This window comes from Hirundo rustica, chromosome 4 (genome assembly GCF_015227805.2).
Source record: "Hirundo rustica isolate bHirRus1 chromosome 4, bHirRus1.pri.v3, whole genome shotgun sequence".
Taxonomy (NCBI): domain Eukaryota; kingdom Metazoa; phylum Chordata; class Aves; order Passeriformes; family Hirundinidae; genus Hirundo; species Hirundo rustica.
In genome coordinates, this window is record NC_053453.1 from 47,258,445 (window position 1) to 47,275,820 (window position 17,376).

A 17,376-nucleotide genomic window follows, 5' to 3' on the forward strand; every position below is an offset into this window, starting at 1 on the left:
GTCTCTCGGTTGTTATCGGCATTAATTGTTGCAATGAATGTGGTGTATTGAGATGGTCCTAGAGCTGCCAGATTCCACAGCATTTGCCCTGTGCACCTGACTTTGTCGGGTCATTATCATGCTGTCCGCCCCTCCCAGAGAGTACCTCCAATACTGCCACTTCTCTCAGCTTTTGGATCCCCTCCTCAAGGGTCTTCCAGCACATTCTGCGACGGTGCTCTTGCATTCTGTCTCTGTGGACAAATCTCTCCCTTACACTCACTAAAAGCCGCTCCCAGAGAGAAAGGGGCCCTGGCTTCCTTACTAATACCTGATTCACACCTGGATCCTGGGTCAGGGTCCCAAATTCCTTGCCTCACCACTATCTAGTTGCATGCCTGTACCTGTAAGGTCCCAGACCCAAAGTAACCAGGTTGTATAAGCCTCACGTTCCTGTCGTGCAAGACCTTTTTGCAGATTATGGAGACGTTCATATGTCAGGGACTCAGTGATGATCTCAACCTCTGACTCCCCTGCAGGTTGTGAGGGTCCTCCTTTCTTATCCTTGTTGCCTGGGTGCTCTGATTTCACCTTTTACTTCTTTGTTTCCACAGGGGCAACTGCTGCTGGCTGGGACTGCCCCTGTGGTTCAGCTGGAACCTGGATGGTTGTAACATCTGTGGGTTCCGCTGCTGCACCATCAGACTCTCCTCTGTCGGGGCAGGGGGAGGGTTTCCCACCAGCTGGGGCTAATGAGGCTACTACAGGGGAAAGGTACTCCCTCAGCATCTGGCCCATCTCACAGATCTCCTTCACCCAGTCTGGGTGGTTTATTTCTGAGGCAGGCTGTGGGACGGGGTCAGGCTGTGGGGCAGTATCCTTATTCTCCGGGGTAGGTGTCAGGGTGGTTATCCAGGTCAATCTCCCCTTATCTCCAAATGCTAAACAGAACAGGCATACCAGCAACACCAGCCACTGTATGATATCATTAGCATTCAGAGACTTGAACCCTTCAAAAACTGGTGGGGTAGACCCAAAGAGCTGGGTGAAGGGTTGGGAAAAAATTTCCCCGGGTCATTTCCTCACCGTAGGTAGCATTGTTAAAGTAACCCCAAAAACATACAGTTAGTGTATGATAGTCCTGAATCCATGTGCCTGCCTTCCAGAGGAAATTAAAAATCCACTAATTCCTCACCTTGTTAACCCATAGAGGAAACTGGATGACAGACACAGTAGTCTTTAGTTACAGGGCCCATGTTTAGATAAGGGCCTGCAAATGGGAGAAATACGACCACCACCACATGCCACTTGAAGCAGGGTAAGCCAGACCACATGATATCCAGTACACAACAAGTAGGCAGTTAAGAACTGCTATTCCTTTTCCTCTCAATGCCTCACATTGGGCACCAAAATCTGTCTTGGTTTGAAAGACAGGTATCTGCTAGGGAGGGGGGGCCTCTCTAGGAATGGGGAATTCCAATCCCTTCCCTCCAAGTTATTATAATTTAGAAGATTAAAGAGGCTTTTCAGTCAGAGCTATGGGGAAAGGAATAACAGTTCTTTACTAGTAAGTATAACAAGACAAACAAAGAACAACAACTACAGTATTAATAATAAACAGAGCCAGGAACCTTGAGGGGCTTTGTTTCACAAAACCCGGCAGTGTGATCCCTTGGGATCCCGAGAGCACCAATCTGGAACACTGGAAAACTGCCAGGATGGTGAATGGAACGGCGAGGGTCCCCAGCAGGCAGGGGGGTGTCCTGGCAGGCAAGGGGGAATGTCCCAGCAAAGTGAGCAGTGCTGAAGAAGCCGTGACACTGGGCAGGGCTGGCCCAGCTCCAGCAGGACAGGCGAAAGGGGCTCTGAGTTCCTGGGCACACAAGAGGAGGACGGATGGTGGGTAGAATTCCCAGGACCGGACCCTCCGTTAACAGTGGACTCTTCACGCAGCAAGCAGCAGCCCGACCTTTCCTCTCCGATGCCGAGAGCAGGAAAAAGAAAACCCAGCTCCCCCAGCCCCGTCCTTTTTCACTCCCCCAAATTTCGTGTGATCATCTCCCTCCCTGCCACGTCTTTTCTGTTAGTCAAGTACCCTCTAAGTACCAGCACTTTGTTTCCTGTAACTTAGGGGGAAAAATTCTTCAAGACAAAAAGGAACAAATCTAATCCCCAACATGCTGTGACCATTTCCCTGGAGGAGAACCTGTCCCAGTGCCTGACCATGCTCTGGGTGAAAAACCTTTTCCTGATACTGAAACAAAACCCACCTGACCCAGCTCCCTGCCTTTTGCTCGAGTCCTGTCACTGGTCACAACAGTGAAGAGATCTGCACCTGCCCCTCTCACTCCCCTCAGAAGGATGTTGAGACCACAATTGACTCCCTTTAGTCTCCTCTTCTCCAGGCTGAACAGACTAGGTGACCTCAGCTACACCTTGGGCTACCCCTCCAGACCCTGATCCATCCTGGCAGCCCGCCTTTTCATTCTGCCTAATTATTAGGCTTAATATCATTGTATATTGTGGCACGCAAAATTGCGCCTGTCTGCTTCCAGGGCTGGGCTACTCTTTCAGGCACCACAATCAGAGAACAGCTTCCCCTCCTAGAGTTATCCCTCTCCTCTGCACTTGCCCATGTGTCTGCCTCAAGGTTCACTGGGGACTTCCCTGTTTGTGGCCATCAATTGCCATGCTCAGCAGGGATGCAGTAGTGTTCGGACACAAGCTGCCACAAACAGACACGCAAATTGGAGCATAGAATATCAGAAGCTGGGCTGATGATTTTTCCAGAAAGCAAGAACAGGTGAAAGAACATGAGGTAACTTAACAGTGTCTCTGCAGGAGACGGATGCCAGTGCTGCCCAACCACATGTGAGGGTGGCAAATTTTCATCAGTGGGTACTACCACACCCGCCCATTTCAGTGCTCCCCAGGCCCCAGGGGTCCGAGCAGCATTCCTGCCCTGGCCCACACGTGCCTCGGCTGTGTCACAGCCGCGGGATTAGGATGGCCACCAGCTGGGACGTGTCCCAAGAAGGCCGTGCCAGCTTCTGCGGAAGGCCCCGTGCCCTTCCCACAGTGGCTGCGTCGGCAGCCCTGGGGGCTCCTTCTGCTGCCCTGAGCCCGCAGAGCAGGGCAGCGTTTGCTGATGGCTTGAGCCGCTCCTAAAGATCCTGTTGGGCTGTCTTGGACACCCGGCCCGAGGGAATCCTTTCAACCTGGGCCACTTTGGGTGGGCTGAGGGCAGCCCCAGCAGGTGGCAGCGTGTGCAAGGGCCCTTTGTGACACGGCGCAGCATGGTCCATGTGGGAGGGGGACAGGGTGTCAAAGGGCCCTTTGTGACACGTGGTGACACTGGTGCTGGCGGCGACGCAGCCACGCCACAGTGCTCGGAGCACGACGGGACCGGACAGGATAGAGCAGTGTCGTGAGGAGCCCCCCCACAGCACACTCGGTTTTGTCTGACCCGAGCTTTTCCGAGGCGTTATTCCTGCAAGTGACCTCGCGGCCAGACCACAGGGCTTGCTGACCCGTGGCCTTCCCAGGCTTCTCTTCTGCAGGTGCCCTTGAGGCAGACCGTGGGAATTGGTGCCCGGAGCTTTTCCGAGGCATCTCCCATCCCTGCTGCCGGTGCCTCGAGGCCAGAGCACAATCCTTGACGAGACTCCCTCCTTGTGGCAGGGCCCTCGAGACCAGAGTGCAAGACTTGCGGTCCTGTACTCTTCCCAGTACTTCAGACTTGCAGGTGCCTTCCAGGCACAACTGCAGGACTTGCTGACTCGGAGGTTTTCCGAGCCATCTTCCTGCTAGTAGCCATAATCCAGTCGCTGACATGGAGCAGAGACCCCCGAGAGTGCCCAAGCTGGCCTGGATGGACAAAGTGGAGGAAGAAGGCCCTGGTGCTGCCCAAGCACTGGGGATGGAAGAGGTGCAGCAGTTCCAGCCACTGCAGAGGGTGAGTGCAGAGCAGTGACAGGGCCGGTGCCTGCAGCCAGCTTGGCCGCATGGCATCGCATGGCATCCCGTCCCCTGGGGACATACCCCTGCAGGACGGAAGATGGGCTGGAGCTGAACCCTGCAGTGGCCCTGCTCCATCCCCTGGGGCATCCCGGGGCTCTCCCTGCCTGGGGAGCGCAGGGCTGGGCTCTGTTCTCCGGCCTCTCCCGCAGCCAAAGCAGCTGCGCTCGCTCTTTGCCAGATGCAGCCCTGGACCGGACACAAGAGCAGGACCCCCCCGTGGCCTCTTCCGCACAACAGCGCAGGTACCTGCCCATCCCCCCACCTGGGCTGGGCCTGCCGTCGCTGCTCAGCCGCACCGTGCTTGGAGCGCTCCATGGAACATCCCTGGCTTCTTGCCCTTCTCCTCCAGCTGGTTTGCAAATTCATCAAGAGAATTCGGGAGGAAGAGACCAGCGCCATGGGCACTGGGGTCAGAGTATACTCTCCCATCTTCAAAACCAAGACCAGCGCTGCCCTGCTGGATATGCTTGTAGAGGAGGGTTTTTCCAGTCCAAAGCAAGTAAGCAGCCTGTGCCCAGGCTTTGATCCTCCCAGGAACTGCTTGGCCTCCCAAGCCACGCCTGCTGGTCCCTGGGAGGCTTTGAGGCCATGGCAGTGTGGTGGGAAGGGAAGCACTTCTCTGGGGAAGCTGGGCAATCATGACTCCCTCTGGCAGCTTTGCAAGTCTCCCTGTGCCTTCTCCAGGTGCCCGCCATGGTGAGGTACATCCACCAGTGGCTCATGGCCAATGAGGACTCTGAGCACAAGCTGTTCAGGACCCTGCTGGATCTCACCGATGCACAGCCCTGACGTGGTGATGACTCTCCTGCGTGTGGCCCCACTGTGTGACAGGTATGGGGCCCACCTGCCCAGAGGGCTCAGGGCACCCCAGCCCATCATCCTGTACAGCCTGCCCCAGGTGTGACCAAGGAGAATTAGGGCCCTCTGGCTGCTCCCTTTCCCAGCCCTGGCATGTCAGGCCCTGAGCCTGCTGCCATGCTTCTTCCCTGCCCCTCAGGGGCCTGTCCCCACAGGGCTGGGCTGCCTGGCGCTGCTGTGAGGCAGCAGGGCAGAGGCAGAGCTGGCAGCCAGCTCAGCTCCCCGCTGCCCAGGCCACGGCTGTGTCTGAGACCCCCCTGAGACCGAGTTCTGACCCCACAGAGCTGCTATGTCCATGTGGAAGACGATCCTGTACTCGCCCAGGACCGCGGAGCGTGTGCAGCTGAAACTCCTCGATGTGCTGGAGAACTGGCCAGAGCACAGCACGTGCACCTCTGATGGGGACAAAAGGGGTGTTTGCCCTGGCTGTGAGTTTCTGGAACTGGCCTTTGCTCACCCCAAGGCTGCCTCTCCAGCAGCTTTTCATGCTCCTTGCCCTGCTGCATCTCCCTGCCTCAGGCACTGGGATGAAACCTGGCCTAGGGGCAGCTCCAGGGGCACCAGGCCCGGTGCTCCCCCTGCGTCTCCCCTGGCCTCTCCCGGCCAGGCTCGGGCCCTGCGCACGCACACCTCGGCAGCGAGCGCTGTCTCGGGATGCTTTGTCCTTTGCAGGCAACTGTGGTGATGTGGAAGATCCTCCAGGTGCCCTGTGTCCCACATATGGTGTTGGTGTATTTTGCCCGCCTCTTTGTGCATCTGCTCTCCAAGTGTTCTTCAGCACTTTGGATATACCAGAGGAGGTCGATACCTTCTGGAAGGCATGCCAGAGCAACATGGCCTTGCCACTAGCCCCAACAGGTGCTCCATCCCAGTCCTCCTGTGCCTGCCACCCCCAGGGCAGCAGCCAGTGCTCCCAGTGTGACCGGGGCTTTGCTCTGCACACAGCTTTGCAGTGCAGACCCTGAAGTCCCTGCTCTGCAAATGCACTGTGAGCATGTGGTGGTGGCAATGGAACGCAAGTGTGGCTGGGACACTGCTGCTCTGTGCGGACACCCACCACTATGCCGTGGGTCTGCTGGCCAGGTGAGACCCCCTTCTCCCCTGCCTCAGGCATTTGTTCCCTGTGCCCGGGTGGCCCGCACAGTCCCCGTGGTTGGGCCAGATGGCCTGTCACCGAGGGTCTGCCAAAAAGGCTGGAAAAGTCTGGGAGAGGAGGCTGCCCAGAAGGAGCCGCCTCTCAAATGGCTCAGGTCCCTTGCAGGACGGTGGTGAAAGACCAGACCTCTGTGAGTCGGCCCTGGGAGAGATTTGTTCCCCCGGCACAGTCTTGGTTACTTTTTTTCCTGCCAGGGAGATGTCCTGCGTCTCCACACCCTTGTGTTCCCGGATCGCTCGCTACCTGCTCTGCCTGCTCAGTACACGGAGCCACGCTGGGATCTGCCCGCCCTGGCGTTCCTTGTGGAGGTGAGCCTGAAGGCCAGCGCTGCCTGGCTGAGCTGCCTCCCAGCTCTCTGCCCTCTCGTAGCCGCAGCTGCCTGGGACGGTGCCCGCGCCCTGCGCTGCTGCTGCTGCCTGGGCCCGGCCCTGTGCACTTCTGGGCTCCTGGCAGCCGGGTCTCCTGTCACTGCCCTGTGCCTTTCAGGCTCTAGATTGCCTGGACTTGAGTGAATGCAGGTCGTAACAGAGTCCTGCAAATCTTGTCAAGGCTCCTGCGGAGCAGTCCAGGGACAGGCGTCACCTGGCGCTCAGGGCACTCCTTGTGCTCGCTGACGATCCCTCGATGGTGAGAAGGGAGCAGCGGCTGAAGCCGTGCGGGCAGCGTGGGGTTGGGGAGCGCAGTCGCTTGGGCTGGGCTGGGTTTTGGGCGCTGAGGCAGCTGCTCCCAGCTCTCCTGCCTCCCGGTTCAGCTGCCCGAGGGCTTCGAGACAGGCCTTTGGCCTCTGGGCCCTGCAGCACCAGGGTGGCGTTTCACAGACTCGTGTTCCGCACAGACTGAAAAATGTGGAGCCTGACTGAAAGTCTTGTGAAGCTCCTGAAAGACCCAGATGGAGATAGTCCAAACGACAGTCATGCTACTCAGCTTTAGTCTGGACAAGGACCTGCTGATACCCAGCCCCTTTGCCCTGCAGCTGGCTGAGGCCTCCTGCCACTCTTTGACCACGTAAGGCTCTGTAGCCCCAGCCACAGCCACTGGGTGCTGCCCAGGCATTTGATGCCACGTGGATTTGCAGGCTTGCGCCTGGCTGAGCCCCAAGCAGCCACGGCTGAGGTCTTTTTTTCTTCCTTTCATACAGCGTAAGAGCCAGGTGCGGATGCTGGCCATATTGCTCTTCCAAAACCGGTGACTGTTCCAGTGGAAAAGGAAGAAAAGGCCCTGAAGACACACGTACGCCAGAGCCTGCTTCCACTCTTTTCCATTGCCATGATGAGGACCAGGATGTGGCAGAGGTGAGACTCGTGGGCTGCTGTGTCCCCCTGGGAGGGGGCTCTGCTGCCTCCTGCCCTGGCCTTGCGGGCTGCAGGCTCTCCAGGACTTGGCACAGGGACGGCTCCTGTACCCTGGGCTGTGGTGCCATCTACGAGTCTCTGCTGCTCTCCAGGCTTCTTGGGCAACGCTGTTTTGTGCGGCCAAGTTCCTGAAGAGGAGGGATCTCGAAAACTAGTGAAGGAGAAGAAGTTGGATGTTCAGCGAGTGCCTGGTAAGAAGGCCTGGAAGCCCAGCCTCAGCCTGGAGAAGCCCCCTGACTCTGGTGCTCGGTGTGTGGGCTTGGCAGCTGTGCCTTTGCCCAGTGCTGGACCCAGGGGCTGCGCGGGCTCTTCTCCAGGCTCCTGTGGCCCCGAGCCGATGGGCGAGGCGGGCCCGGGCAGCACCCGGCTCTCTGCCCCTCCAGAGCCCGCGCCAGCGGCTGCTGGCCGGGCTCAGGGCTGTGCGGGCACGGGAGGCCGGGGCTGGGAGCAGCGAGAGCCCGGCCGGGGGCTGAGCCCGCGCCAACCCTTCCCTCCTGCCTCTCTCCAGCTGCAAGAGAACAGGAGCCGAGCGGCCGAGCTCCTGCGCCAGGCCCTGCCGTACCTGGAGAGCCCCAGGAGCCCTGCGAGAGGCGGCCATCAGGTTCATTGGTGAGCCACGAGCCTGGGCTCCCTGCCCGGCCCGCCGTAGCTCGGCCCCGGCCCCGGATGCTACCCACCCACACCCCGCGACCCCTCGTCCTCCGTCCCTTCTCCCTTTCCCCTCCTTTCCTCTTTCTTCTTCCCTCCCCTCCATCTCAGCCTTGCCCTTTTTCTCTTCGGCAAGGGCCCGGGCCGAGCCCTGCCGGGCCAGGAGGCCGTGTGGTCACAGGGCCAGCAGCTGCGCCGCTGGCAGGGAGCTGTGCTGCTGGGACCGTGACAGGTTCTGTGTTCACAGGAATCTGCGGGCGGAGCCTCAGGAGGCAGCGGGAACAGCTCCGGCTGGTCTACAAAGGTGAGTGAGGGCAGCGGGCTGGCGGGGGAAGCTGCAAGCCCTGGCCCGGTGCGGGGGCTCTGCTCCCTGTGCGGACGAGGGGGCGTGGGCAGAGCGCACAGCGATTGCAGGGCCACGTGGCGCATTCGTGTCCAGCAGCTTTGGGCTGATCGCGTTGGTCCCTGCTCCCTCCTGGCCACGGCAAGAGCGGGCTGGGCTGGGCCTGGCAGGGGGCTCTCCTCGGGTCCCCGCAGCTCCGGGATCTGACCGTGGCTCTGTTTCTTTCTCTTCCAGCCCTTGAAGACATGGCAGATGACGTCAGTCCTGCCATCAGTCGCCTGGCACTTCAAACCTCCTACATCCTCCGGGCAGTAGACAGATCTCGATATTCCATGTTCGCGAACCTGCAAGATGAGCTCCGCAGGGTATGGAGGACACGGCCTCGACTGTCAGGCCTCGGCTGGCTGCGGTGCTGCTGGAATTCTGGAGAAAACTGATCCGGGACACCCTGTCTGCTTGGGGCCACCCGAGCCAGTGGGGATTTTCTTTTTCCTCATGACTGTTCTTTTCTTCTTCTAATTTTTATTTACCGTATAAATATAGGATGTGTTATAATAGACAGGATGCAAGGAGATTTCTTTTGCTGCCCAGGGTATGCAGGGCAGAGAAGAAGAGGGGGGGAAAAGGGTGCTTGTGCTCAGCTAGCTGCCCAGGCATAGAGTCTTGCAGGGAAAATGGCCAGAAGCCCCTTGGCCTTTGGTGGTCCCGTGGAAGCCTTTGCGCTGCCGACAGAGCGGGTGGGCAGCAGCCCAAGCTGTGGGGATCGCTGCGAGACCGGTGCCCGGAGATGGTCACATGCCCTGTGCCAGCCAGGAAGCGCCTTCTGTGTCCTCCTGCCCGTGTGTAGCTGGCTGGATGGCTGAGGGCTCTGAGGTGCTCTTGAACGGGCTCCTCTGGAGCTCCTGCGGGGCTGCAGCGCTGCTGCCAGGCAGCTTGGCCGGGCTGGGGTGGTGGGAAATCCTGAGGAACTGGGTGTCAGAGGCCATAAGCAGCCCCCAGGCAGCTGCCTTGTGCCTGCCACCTGGCTGCCCTGGTGCTTCCCCAAAGCATCTCGAAGGCCTGCAGCAGAAGGTATGGCAGAAAGTCCCTGTGAGGCGGGGACACCACCCCACCAGGAGGGTGGGGAGTCCCCTGAGGTGCCCAGTCTGGGATGGTGGGGCGCGGGGAGGCAGGGGGGGCTGCCAGGGGCACGACCACTGGGTGCTGTCACAACACAGCTGGTCTGTAGCTGGCAAATAAATTTGACCAAAAATAAGAAGCCCGGTTCGGCTAGCCTCGTTTCGATAAACAAGTCCCTGGGTGAACAATGATAGGATGGATAGATTTGAACTCAAACAGGGACCTCAGCCAACCCTGTTCAACCCTGGATGCAGACACATCACTGGCCAGAGATCTGGGCAGCCCAGAGATCCCAACCAATTGGCTATCCAAGCCTGGGAAATTCAACCTCCTTATAAAAGGAGCAGCAATCATAAACTCCGTGCTGTTTGTTGATGACAACTCTGAGTCGTGTCAGTTCTGTCTACAACCAGCATCCCCATCATAATCAGTGCTGCTAATAAGGGGCAGTGGGCAGAGGCAGAGCTGGCAGCCAGCTCAGCTCCCCGCTGCTGCCCAGGCCACGGCGCTGTGTCTGAGACCCCCCCTGAGACCGAGTTCTGACCCCACAGAGCTGCTATGTCCATGTGGAAGACGATCCTGTATTCGCCCAGGACCGCGGACCGTGTGCAGCTGAAACTCCTCGATGTGCTGGGGAACTGGCCAGAGCACAGCACGTGCACCTCTGATGGGGACAAAAGGGGTGTCTTTGCCCTGGCTGTGAGTTTCTGGAAACTGGCCTTTGCTCACCCCAAGGCTGCCTCTCCAGCAGCTTTTCATGCTCCTTGCCCTGCTGCATCTCCCTGCCTCAGGCACTGGGATGAAACCTGGCCTAGGGGCAGCTTCAGGGGGCACCAGGCCCGGTGCTCTCCCTGCGTCTCCCCTGGCCTCTCCCGGCCACGCTCGGGCCCTGACGACACGCTCGGACACCTCGGCAGCGAGCGCTTTCTCGGGATGCTTTGTCCTTTGCAGGCAACCGTGGTGATGTGGAAGATCCTCCAGCTGCCCTGTGTGCCACATATGGTGTTGGTGTATTTCGCCCGCCTCTTTGTGCATCTGCTCTTCCAAGTGTTCTTCAGCACTTTGGATATACCAGAGGAGGTCGATACCTTCTGGAAGGCATGCCAGGAGCAACATGGCCTTGCCACTAGCCCCAACAGGTGCTCCATCCCAGTCCTCCTGTGCCTGCCACATCCCCAGCAGCATCAGCCAGTGCTCCCAGTGTGACCGGGGCTTTGCTCTGCACACAGCTTTGCAGTGCAGACCCTGAAGTCCCTGCTCTGCCAATGCACTGTGAGCATGTGGTGGGTGTCATGGAACGCAAGTGTGGCTGGGACATGCTGCTCTGTGCGGACACCCACCAGTATGCCGTGGGTCTGCTGGCCAGGTGAGACCCCCTTCCTCCCCACTGCCTCAGGCATTTGTTCCCTGTGCCCGGGGTGGCCCGCACAGTCCCCGTGGCTGGAAGCCAGATGGTCTTGTGTCTTGGTTTGAACAGACAGGTATCTGCTAGAGAGAGGCGGGGCCCCTCTAGGAATGGGGAATTCCAATCCCTTCCCTCCATGTTATTACAATTGGAAGATTAAAAAAAAACAACTTTCAGTCGGAGCTATGGGGGAAGGAATAACAGCCCTTCACTAGTAAATGTAACAGGACAGACCAACAACAACAGCAATTATAATAATAATAAAACAGAACCAAGAACCCCGAGGGGCTTTGTCTCACAAGTCCCGGGCAGTCTGATCTCTTGGAATCCCAAGAGCACCAAGCTGAAACGGTGGAAACTAGGGGCTCATGGCTGGAAATGGTGGGTTGTCTCGGCAGGCAGGGGCGTGTCCTGGCAGGCCAAGTGAGCAGTGCTGAAGAAGCCGCGGCGGCTGGACCCGGGCTGACCCAGATTCAGCAGGGCAGGCAAAGAGCTCTGAACTCCCCCGGGCGCTCCAGCAGACGAATGGACGGGGCTCCTCCACCAACTGTGGACTCCACGCTGTTACCCTAGTTTTTCTGAGTTTTTTATAGCCTTTTTGATTTTCATAAACGGAGTCAGATCTTTTTAGTTACTGTAGAGTATTAGAGCAGTTTTCTAACTTTTCCCACATATGTAACATAAACAAATCCTTTGTTTTTCATTCTCTGTCCTCTGTGTGCATATTTCTAACCTGAAAACAATTGTAACTGACAGCTGGTTTAGCCACTTGGCTGAGGGGTGAAAAAACCCCAGAAGCCAATCTTCTGCTAGACCCACAAATGTATAAAAAGTAAGAAATAAACAAAGAGGCTCTCTCCGCCCTGGCTCGGTTTGGGCTGCATAAGAAGGACCTCTGCCCTGCGAAAATCTCTTGTCTGCGTGTGACTGCTTTGTGTGTCTCTGTAACACATGCAACTAACCATTGCTCAACCATCCTCTCCCGGAAATCCGGAGCAGCCAAAAAAAAACCACCACCCTCCGCTCCTGGGAGCCTTTCCCTCCCCCCCCTAAACTAAGTGATCCACACCTTTTGTATGGGGCAAGCACCCTTTTAAGCATCAGTATTTAGTCTCCTAGCAACTTATGGGGGGAAAAATTCCACGGGAAAACTTAACCCCCAACATTATCCGCCCCCGAATTTTTTTTCCCATACCAGCATATTATATTGACTTTAAACCTTTAAATAATATACATATATATACGCGTGAATATGAATACAGACACAGTCACAGTGTTCACGGAAAAACAAGGTCCCCTTGAGGTATGCAGCAGGTCTCTCCATCCTTTTGCATCACCCACCATGTGCAGCCAGGTCCCTGAGCAAAAAGAACCCCACGAGTGGGATTGTCTTTGCTGGAGGCAGAATTCATTCAAACAGTTTTTCCCAGCATTCCTCTCATGGGTACCACTGGAATCTTCTCTCCATCTCTTGTTCTCAGGGGCTCAGATTGGGCAGGGCCTGCTCGGTTGGTGGAACCTCGAGTGTTCACTAACCACGTGGCCTTTGCTAAATTAATCTCCCAGTTCTTGAATGTCCCCCCACCTAGTGCCTTCAAGGTGGTTTTAAGTACCCTTCAACTTTCCCGGCTGCTGGCGCATGATAAGGAATATGGTACACCCACTCAATGCTGTGTTCTCTAGCCCAGGTGTTTATAAGGCTGTTCTTGAAATGGGTCCCATTGTCGGACTCAATCTTCTCAGGGGGTACCATGTCTCCACAGGATTTGCTTTCCAAGGCCCAGGATGGTGTTCTGGGCAGTAGTGTGGGGCACAGGGTAGGTCTCCAACCATCCGGTGGTGGATTCCACCATGGTCAGCACATAGCGCTTGCCTTGGTGGGTTTGGGGAAGGGTGATGTAGTCAATCTGCCAGGCCTCCCCGTACTTCTACTTGGACCATCGCCCGCTATACCATAGCGGCTTCACCCACTTGGCCTGCTTGATGGCAACACACGTCGCACAGTCATGGATAACCTGAGAAATACCGTCCATGGTTAGATCCACCCCTCGCTCTCGTGCACTTATAGGTGGCATCTCTGCCCTGATGACCTGAGTCATCACGGGCCCATCAAGCTAGGAGCAAACTCTCCCTTGGGTTGCCAATCTAAGTCTATCTTTGACACCTCTATCTTGGCAGCCTGATCTAACCTGCTCGTTGTTTCGGTGCTCCTCATTAGCCCGACTCTTGGCGACATGGGCATCTACATGACAGACTTTGACAGGTAGCTTCTCTACCCGACTGGCAATGTCTTTCCACACATCTGCAGCCCAGACTGGCTTTCCTCTACGCTGCTAGTTGGCCTACTTCCACCTGTCCAGCCAACCCCACAGAGCATTGGCTACCATCCATGAACCAGTGTAGAGGTAGAGCTTTGACCAGCTTGGTAGAGCTTCTCTCTTTCAGCAAAGTCCAGGGCCAGTTTGAACAGCTTTGAGGTCAGCCAGTTGGCTTGACCCACCTTCTCCTTCAGTGGCTTGTGCAACCTGTCGCGTGGGGCTCCATACGGAGCTTTCCACTTCCCATTCATCCCTACGATGTGGCAGGAACCATCAGTGAAAAGAGTGTAGCATGTTTCTTCTGCTAGCAGTTGGTTGTATGGTGGAGCTCCTTCAGCACGTGTCACTTGCTCCTGTTCCTCTTCATCCGTAAGAACAAGTTTTCACCTTCCGGCCAGTTTGTAATTATCTCCAAAATCCCAGAGCGATTTGGGTTTCCAGTGCGGGCGCGCTGAGTGATAAGGGCAATCCATTTGCTCCAGGTGGCATCGGTGGCGTGATGGGTGGAGGAACCTTTCCTTTAAACATCCACCCAGTGCCAGTAGTTGAGGTGCCAGCAGGAGTTGTGCTTCTGTGCCAATCACCTCTGAGGCGGCTTGAACACCTTCATAGGCAGCCAAGATTTTCTTCTGTGTTGGAGTCTAGTAGACTTTGGACCCTCTGTGACTTCAGCTCCAGAATCCCAGTGGTCGGCCCCAAGTCTCCCCCAGGCACCTTCTGCCAAAGGCTCCCAGGACAGGCCATTGTTCCCGGCTGCACAGCAGAGCACATTCTTCACATCTGGTCCTGTCCTGACTGCACCAAGGGCTGCCACATGAGCATTCTCCTTCTTGATCTGGGCAGAGGCTTGTTGCTGTTCAGGGCCCCAGTGGAAATCATTCTTCTTGTGGGTGACCAGGTAGAGAGGGCTCACAATCTGGCTGTACTCAGGAATGTGCATCCTCCAGAAACCTATGGCACCTAGGAAAGCTTGTGCTCTTGCTGGTTGGTGGAGACATCGCAGCGACCTTATTGATGTCCTCAGTAGGAATCTGACGCCTTCCATCTTGCCACTTCACTCCCAGGAAACTGGATCTCTTGGGCAGGTCCCTTGACTTTGTTCTTCTCGATGGCAAAACCGGCTTCCAGGAGAATCTGGATAATCTTCTCTCCTTCCTCAAAAACACTTCCATTGCCGTCTTCCCCCCACAATGATGTCATTGATGTACTGTCGGTGCTCCGGAGCCTCACCCTTTTCCAGTGCAGCCTGGATTAGTCCATGGCAGATGGTGGGGCTGTGTTCCACCCCGGGGCAGTCGGTTCCAGGTGTCCTGCACGCCCCTCCAGGTGAAAGCAAACTGAGGCCTGCATTCTGCAGCCAGAGGATTGGAGAAAAATGCATTAGCAATGGCAAGAGTGGTGTACCATTTTGCTGCCTTGGACTCCAGCTCATACTGGACCTCCAGCATATCCAGCACAGCAGCACTCAATGGTGGAGTCACTTCATTTAAGGCATGGTAGTCCACAGTCAATCTCCATTCTCCGTCAGACTTGCGCACAGCCTAAGTGGGGCTCTTGAAGGGTGAGTGGGTTTTGCTGACCACCCCTTGGGTCTCCAGCTTATGGATCATCTTGTGTATGAGGATCATGGCATCTCAATTTGTCTGACACTGCCGGCGGTGCACTGTCGAGGTGGCAACTGGAACTCGTTGCTCTTCCACCTTTAAGAGTCCTACTGCAGATGGGTCCTCCGACAGTCCAGGCAAGCTATTCAATTGTTTAATGCCCTCTGCCTCCACAGCAGCTATTCCAAAAGCCCCCCTGAGTCCCTTGGGGTCTTTGTAATGGCCATTCTGGAGGAAGTCTATGCCCAAAATACGTGGGGCCCCCGGGCCAGTCACAATCGGATGTTTCTGCCACTCCTTCCTGGTCAGGCTCACCTTGGCTTCCAACAGAGTCAATTCCTGTGATGCCCCCGTCACCCCCCGGCAATGGAAATAGGTTCTGTCCCCACATGTTCTGATGGCATCAGGGTACACTGTGAACCAGTCTCAACCAAAGCTTCATATTTCTGTGGCTCTGATGTGCCAGGCCATCGGATCCACACCGTCCCAATAGACCCGGTTATCCCGTGCCTCTCCCTGGCTAGAGACAGGGCCCCTCTAGCACCAGTCATTATTCCCTTCATGGGCATACATGGTAGAGGTTCCTTCACAGGGATCCGACATATCATCCTCACTTCTATAATACCTGGCAGCCTGGTCATGGGATGTTGAGGCTACCTTCATCTTAGTGGAACCCCTTCGGTTAGGGTTTCTCTCCTTGAGCTCATGCACCCGTGCTGCCAGGGCAGATGTGGGTTTCCCATCCCACTTTCCCATGTCCTCCCCATGGTCACAGAGAAAGAACCACAGGTCAGCTCGTGGGGTGTAACCCTCTCTCTCTCTAGCTGGGGGACAATGAGCTCTGACTCTGGGGCTTGTAACTTGCACCGGTGCCACATGGGAATTGGTTCCTCCTCATCTCCTCCCTCATCTCCCTCATCTCCCTCATCTCCCTCATCTCCTCTCTGAGTTCCTTAACCATGGCAGAGACCCAAGCCTGCACTGGGCCATTGATCATACTCCCGTAATTTCTGAGCTTGTTGGGCTACACGACCCACTGTCTCTCGGTTGCTATCGGCATTAATTGTTGCAATGAATGCGGCGTATTGCGATGGTCCTAGAGCTGCCAGATTCCACAGCATTTGCCCTGTGCACCTGACTTTGTTGGGGTCATTATCATGCTGTCCACCCCTCCCAAAGAGTACCTCCAATACTGCCACTTCTCTCAGCTTTTGGATCCCCTCCTCAAGGGTCTTCCCAGCACATTCTGTGGTGGTGCTGTTGCATTCTGTCTCTGTGGACAAACCTCTCCCTTACACTCATTAAAAGCCACTCCCAGAGAGAAAGGGGCCCTGGCTCCCTTACGAATACCTGATTCACACCTGAGTCCTGGGTCAAGGGTTCCCAAATTCCTTGCCTCACCACTATCTAGTTGTATGCCTATACCTATGAGGTCCCAAACCCAAAGTAACCAGGCTGTATAAGCCTCACGTCCCCATCGTGCAAGATCTTTTTGCAGATTACGGAGACTTTCAGATGTCAGGGACTCAGCGATGATCTCAACCTCTGACTCCCCTGTGGGTTGTGAGGGTCCTCCTTTCTTATCCTTGCTGCCTGAGTGCTCTGATTTCACCTTATACTTCTTTGTTTCCACAGGGGGCAGCTGCTGCTGGCTGGGACTGACCCTGTGGTTCAGCTGGAACCTGGGTGGTTGTAATGTCTCTGGGTTCCGCTGCTGCACCCATCAGACTCTCCTTTGTTGGGGCAGGGGGAGGGTTTCCCACCAGCTGGGGCTAAGGAGGCTACTACAGGGGAATGTACTCCCTCAGCATCTGGCCCATCTCACGGATCTCCTTCACCCAATCTGGGTGGTTTATTTCTGGGGCAGGGCTGTGGGGCAAGGGTCAGGCTGTGGGCAGTATCCTTGTTCTCTGGGGTAGGTATCAGGGTAGTTATCCAGGTCAAGCTCCCCCTATCTCTAAATGCTAAACAGAACAGGCATACCCAGCAACACTAGCCACTGTAATGATATCATTAGCAATTCAGAGATTTGAACCCTTCAAAGACTGGTGGGGTAGACCCAAAGAGCTGGGTGAAGGGTTGGGAAAAAATTTCCCGGTGTCATTTCCTCACAGTAGGTACCATTGTTAAAGTAACCCCAAAACCACACAGTTAGTGTATGATAGCCTGAATCCATGTGCCTGCCTTCCAGAGGAAATTAAAAATCCACTAATTCCTCACCTTGTTAACCCATAGAGCAAACTGGATGACAGACGCAGTAGCCCTAGTTACAGGGCCCATGTTTAGATAAGGGCCTGTGTCATAGTTTTAATTTCAAACCAGGCGGAAACACCAATTAATGTAGTGGTTTCACGTTCACTAAATTTTGGTCTTGGTAGTTACTGTTTTTGTGAGAGAGAGACTAGGAGAAAAACAAAGCAGGCTCAACCTTAAAATTAACAAATAGTTTAGTTAACATACACTAAAAGAATAGAAAAAAGAAAGTTGGAAAAAAAAACTAAAATAGAATGAAACTTCAAAAACACTTTTCCTTCCTCTTACAAACTGTTCACTTTCCTACAAAACAACATAAAG